Source organism: Pollicipes pollicipes, unplaced genomic scaffold (genome assembly GCF_011947565.3).
Source record: "Pollicipes pollicipes isolate AB1234 unplaced genomic scaffold, Ppol_2.1 Scaffold_7246;HRSCAF=8694_pilon_pilon_pilon, whole genome shotgun sequence".
Taxonomy (NCBI): domain Eukaryota; kingdom Metazoa; phylum Arthropoda; class Thecostraca; order Pollicipedomorpha; family Pollicipedidae; genus Pollicipes; species Pollicipes pollicipes.
In genome coordinates, this window is record NW_023597044.1 from 72,739 (window position 1) to 79,124 (window position 6,386).

The following is a 6,386-nucleotide window of genomic DNA, read 5'->3' on the forward strand; positions in this document are numbered from 1 at the left end:
CGAGGCCGCCGCGGACGGGGCGCAGCCGCGGCGCCGGTGCGGCCGGACGGGGGCACCGGCGCCCGCCGACGGCCAGCGGCGGCCGCGGAGACCGCCGCGGGCAGCTTGGGGCGCGGGAGAGGGACGCAGGTCTTCTGTGAGGACACTCCGCCAGTGACGCCAGCAGGGGGTGGATATCGCTTTTCCATGAGGACGATAACTGACCGTACATTTCTGCTGCTTAAAATGCAACGGCATGGAAAGGTACTGACTGTGACAAAGAGGCGGGTGCCAGGGGGCGCCAGATGGTTCAGAGCCCAACGACCTGGCCTGCAGCTTACAGGCCAATGTAATGCAGCCAAGGCATTGTACTGTCGTGCGGAGTTGTGCCCCATGACCGGCGTGCGAGAGGTCCGCTGCCGCCCAGACAGGACATACCACAGCACAAAAAAGACCAGTGGATTGCATCCAACATACCGCGATAGATCCCCTTTGAACAGATGTCCAAGTCATTTAGTGGTCGATACATTGCTTGAACTCAAATAAGGTAGAATACACGCGACACAGGCACGGTAACCCACATCTAAACTCTGTGGGGAAACCCGGAGATCTGGGCATAGTATGCGGTACTGATATCGTATCCGTAATAAAACACAGTACATAACATGCCTGCAGTTACTACATGTACATATGTAACAAACGCCACACATTTCCTCAATGATACCGAGAAAGTGGCATCGCTAGATGACAAGTCAAACCCAAAAAGGAAATCTGCACTTCAAGATGTGAAAGCCAACATATCAACGGCAAGCATCCTTAATGACAGAATTAAAACAAAGTACAGCCTAGCAGTGGAAACAAATGTTATCCAAAGAATAAGCTTCAATCATGAAAGGAAGTGCCAAACTTTTAAGGCATATTTAAAAAGCATACTCAGGTGAAAATTCAGAACCCCTCACGCCTACTAAAAGCACTGGGTGGTGGTGCCACTACAGCACCATCATGCTGCAGTGGCACTGCAGCATCGTCAAGGTATAATAAGAAGATTAATTTTAATCACCTTGGTGCCCAAATTATGCTGTCAACGTTTCAAAACTAGGCCGTCGTTGTTTTGTCACAGCACTTTTCCCCTCCTGGATCCAAAGCCAAAATGCGTATCGAAAAGAGCCACCGTGCTAAATGCCACAGTGAATAAATCAAAGCCATAGCAAAGCAATTCGTTGAATTCTCGTGATAATAGATTGATGTTGGTGAAGCATCTTCCTTTAAAACTTTATAACTTTTCGTGGCATTTCGTACACAACCACACGAATAAATGCACTGCAAACATCGCAGAACACATACGTTGGAAAAAGCAATAGAAATGAAACTATTACTTTCATAGTGGAGAGCAGAGAGCCCAACGAATTTCTGCCGCGGGAGCAGCTACTTGAAATCAAAATCAGAGGTATTGGAAATGATTTAGAAAAAACTGGTTTTACCGATCAAGTCGGACCCGCCTGATCTAACAACACGTGAAAAATACAAAAAGATGGCACGCTCCCTTTGACCAAAAATGCGTAAGTGCATTCAATAATGCACAAGACTAGGCTGGGCAATCTACATTTGTTCCCTGATCGCCGAGCGCGACCTGTTATTGGTGACAGGTTATTTGGGCGGGGTTGGGGGAGGGGTCAGTTTATCCACAAGGATGCAGCAAACTTTGCTGGCAGGCAATTCAGCGCGGCACAGCAGAAGCCGCATCTTCATTTGGTCCTGGTATTAAACTTGCATACCTCATTCTTGCCCACTGCTAAACAAAGTATATTATTGCACGGCGGGGTTTCCACCGAGTGACTGTACTTGATACACTCATCCTAACGTTCTTATATGGTGACGCTGCTCTGGCATTCTATCGATGTCTGCTCCAACTGGATGTATGGAAGACAATGGCGTTGTCGCATTCATGGCCTTAATCTGCATCTTGCTCTGATTACCTGGCTAGTGAAAACTGACCCCCACGCATTGCTATCCGCATCCAGCCCCCGCCATTGTCGCCAGTTCTCCACCTGCCCCCTCATGTGTCACCCCGCCATTCTGGCATACCGATTCACCACTGCGTTCCCGATCATGTCCCATGCTTGCGTTCCTGAGATGTCGCCACGCTGCACCCACAACGCCTCTCGCCCCCCCCCCCCCCGGCCTAGCACGCCGATTGCAGTGTAGGTAACTCATGACTCCGTTCCCCGCGATGTCTCATGCGTGCGTTCCTGAGATGTCGCCAGGGCGCGCACACAGCGGTCCCCATTGTGTGGTGCCTGAAGCTGATCCACGCGACCCGTGCGGGTGTGCGTGTTGTTGACCGCCCTGTTTTTTTCGTCTCCGGTTTCTTATCTTATTGTGACGCCAAGTCACGTTGGATTCATAGCTCGCGTGAGACTAGATGTGCTGAGCTGCGTTAGCCCAGTCACTGACTATGTGAGACAGCAGCTGTGGCGCCTGAGGCTGTTCATGGCCCCCGACAACCCGGGAGAACGTCCGCTTCTGGTAATGGACAAGCCTCAGTCCACGGACGACATCCGGGAGTGGATCATGTACCTCCAAGAGCAGCGTCTGGACCATAATTGTCACACTAGACGCGATCAGGGACAGCTCCGGACACACCTCTGCACGCCTGCGCGTCCCCGTGGGTGGCGCCATCAGGTGCTCGCTTCCTCCACGACCGTCTCAAGCTCTTTCCAGTGGCGGCCCACAGGAGCTGGACGGCGTCGCTCGGTGCCCTGCCTGACCGGGGGCTCGCGCAGCTCGGCGTCTCACTCCCGCTGGCCGCTCCCGCTCCCACAGTGAACCGTTCGGGATCCTCGGGATGCCTTCAACCACCGGTCCCGCCAAAGTATGGCCCCACCCGTCGCGGCTGCAGACGCGCGAGCCACGGCGTGCGTGACGCACCGTCAGCTGCCCCGCACGGCTGCCATTAACCAGATCACGGTAACAGCCCGCCACCAACAGACAAGCCGGTGTGGACGGCCGCGACTGCGACCCCTACCGTGCCGCTCGGCGGCGGCCAGTCTGCTCCCTCCGCCCACTATCCATGGCACGCCCCGTGTGACGACTCCGGCGAGCCCGCCGCCATTCCAGGACGGTGGGTGTGGATAAGCAGCGGTCCGAAGCCTCGTGCCACCCCGGACCTGCTGGCCCAGATCGTCCAGGATCTTGGCCTCGAGGACGATGACCAGGGGATCCTGTGTTCCCCTACGTGGGCAACACCGCCTCGTCCCTGATGCGCTCGTTGGAGCGTTATCCTTTCCGACGCTTTCCGTGGCGGAATCAGACGTTCAGGTCCCGGCTGGCGATAGCAGCGGGTCGCGCCGGCGCCGACCGTGCAGTCCCCGCGTCATCGAGACCCCACTCACTATCGCCAGACGTTCAGTCTAGAGCTTGAGCCGGCGGACGGTGACCCGGTCTCGGTTCGTGGCGTCTGTTGCCACCCGTCGCTGGGCAGTCTCATGCGCCGGACCCATCCAGCCGGCCTCAGCGACAATCAGCGGAAGACACTAGAACACCAGACCCCCGAGGCAGACGGCAGTGAACCAGTCTTCGCCAAATCGACTGGACTACGCCCCGCTGAGCTTGTCCAGCTCCTAGGAGAGCAGAGTGTTGGGAGACAACCTTCAGGACCCTCGAGAGACCAGGAACCCATCAGGTCCAGGCTCGTCGGGGCGGATATTCTCACCCCACCCAGATTTTTCGACGTGAATGACCGCGTGACTCCACTGGTTGAAGGCCCAGCTCCTTCCCTCATCGCACCCGACGACCGCCTCCCCATCGATACCGCTCCGAACCCGCTACCAGACTGGGAAGTCACTTTAGGCGGCCTGACCCCGGGGACTTCCTGCCACAGCCCTCCTGGCCACTGCCATGACCCTGAGCCAGTCCTCCGCACTGCGGGGCGTATCCGCGCCAAAGTTTTATAGCTGTGGGCAATTGCACGGCTAATATTTGTATATACTCGGATGTAGCTTGCATGGTTTTTAGCCTGTGGCAAGTCGAAGTCATCTATACGTTGAAGTTTGGCTGTCCTAATAGCTCAGATGGTTAGAGTGCCTGACTTATGATCAAGCCAGGTACAAGTCACTTTAGATGCTCACTGTTTGAAACGGCTTGTGACCGGTGGCAGCTAAAGGCCAGGTGAGGTCAGAGAGCAGGACGGACTGTGCCAAGCATTACAACATGCTAAACTTTCATCACAATGTTCTGCTGTTAACTTGTAACTGTGTGATCAGGTGGTAGAGATCAGGGCTCACACAAGCACTGCTTAGCATGCAGTCTGATCCCCAAAATCCATCCATTCAGAAGGGTTTGGATAATGTATGCAATGGATAATGTAAGTAAATAATATAATGGTCATGAACACCTAGGAATTTGTCCAATATGATGAGACAAGAGTGTTAGCTGAAGTCATACAACTTTGAGATGGTTTCTGATACAATAAGACAAACACAATTAGGAGCACAATATATCCCATTGACCTTGCATCAGGTATGAAGGTCACATCACAGCCATAATGAAAACCTATTTTTTACTTGTCAACTTGCTTTATAGGTGACCTTGAATGCTTCTTTCAAATTTATGGAGCACAAAAACAAAAAATCACTCATTTTGACTAAATAACATTCAGGGGAGGTAATTGACCTAAATGACCCTGATCAAGCACTTGCATGTATAAGTATGCCACGTAAGGTAGTACTTGGTACACCTTGCACATCAAAATAAAAAAATCCTGATAGTTTCATACCATTTTTACCTTCAAAGATCAAATAATATTGATCCCCTGACATGAGTAGTGGGGACTTTGTTACAGCATATGTACTATATCAAAACTGTTTATGTGGGAAAGCCTGGGGAACTTCAAACACCCATCAGTAGTTTGAACTTGTTTGATATTATTTGAACAGGTCACAACTTAGTAATAAAAGTTTGACACCATGTGTTCACTTATAGATCTACCTACCCTATAAATATCAAGTCTCCAGCTCTCTTATTTTCAAAATATCATGGGATAGGTAAAATCCCCCAGCTGAATGTGTCATGTTCAACTGGCCGCCCGGGAATTTGTTAACAAGGAAAGACAGGTTTCGGAAGCGTAATGCTATGCTTAGGTGTAGTTTGAAAATATACCAAACCTTTAAAAATGTCAGAACTTTAAAGTCAGGTACCTTTGGCCTCCTCTTATGACAACCAGCACTCTTCTTTGTCCACCCCTCTAGCTAAAACATGGGTGAATTGGTTGTTGTCAAGCTGGGATGTTATGCCTAACACAAAATAATCAGGAGTGGGAGTGGGTCTGGCACAATCAATGCAAAAGCAAGAGCAGTGGGTAGGAAAATAGCTAAAAATGTGAAGCATAATCTATGGGCAGCCCATATAGCCATCAGTGATACCTGTAACAGTGATACCTATCAACCTTGCAAGGTGTGCCAAAGCATACACCTTGCCTGCTGTCTAAATGAGTAATACATAATGCAGATGAACTCATCCATTCCAGCCACCAAATTATGCCAGATATTAAGTATCACATCATGGGGAGTGATTCTGACTTGCACCCAGCAATTTAAGAGCTCTTCAAAACCACAGGGACACTGGTATTTAGAGCACCCATGCGTCCACATTAAGGCACATGCTAAAAATATTAAACACTGAGATCATCCGGACACCCAAATCCATGGCACGCTCCACTGGGTGCCAAAGCTTATGTTGACGTGGCAGCGTACTGTGTACAAGCCACCTATGCATCACAGTCCAATGCACGAATAAAACAAACAAGGCACTGCCTTTTGAACAGTTTATAGCGCATTTAGACGCTTGCAAAAAGGCCGCCTACCTTCTTCTGTCAGCCGCCTGTCTCCAAGCCCATCCAACCACAGCAGGGACGTCCCAATAACCCGCCGACCAGCACTTCTGCTGCCGGTCGGGCCACGCTCGCCAATCAGCATGCGGTGTGGACGTGGACGGAGGTCGTCGACGCCGCGACAATCGCCGCGAGGCTGGGAAGGTTGTTGACACTGGAGATTGTGAGCCGGTAGAAGCGCTGTACTGGGTAGAAGCGGTCAGCAAGCGGTAGAGCCCCGAGGCTCCGCGGTGTCCACGAAGGTGGCGTTCTGGGGTCAAGCTACGCTTGCGAGTTAACCATTACTTTATTACAACCAGACGCCCCTTGAAAATCATGGGTGTCAACGAGTTTGCTGTTGGTCTCATCGGATGCACAGTCGAGGTGTTTAAGCGCCGGATATCGCATCACGTAACCCCGTATCCCTCCCTCATCCCGTATCCCTCCACCTGGTCTCCATCCCCGTATCGCTCCAACATCCCTCCCGTTTAAATATCCTGATTGCACCCGGGTCACTTCATTTCTACGCGCCGAAATGAGA

At 51.7% G+C, this 6,386-nt stretch overlaps 1 protein-coding gene across 1 annotated transcript in view; it reads right to left on the reverse strand.

Annotated features, from left to right (window-relative positions):
* Positions 1-5,956, reverse strand: part of LOC119110890 (molybdate-anion transporter) — a 51,298-nt gene extending 45,342 nt beyond the window's left edge. Inside the window, exon 1 of the mRNA XM_037234768.1 lies at positions 5,840-5,956. The gene's annotated coding sequence lies outside the window, so the exon portion shown is untranslated. The remainder of the gene's footprint in view (positions 1-5,839) is intronic.
* Positions 5,957-6,386: the final 430 nt, after the last annotated feature.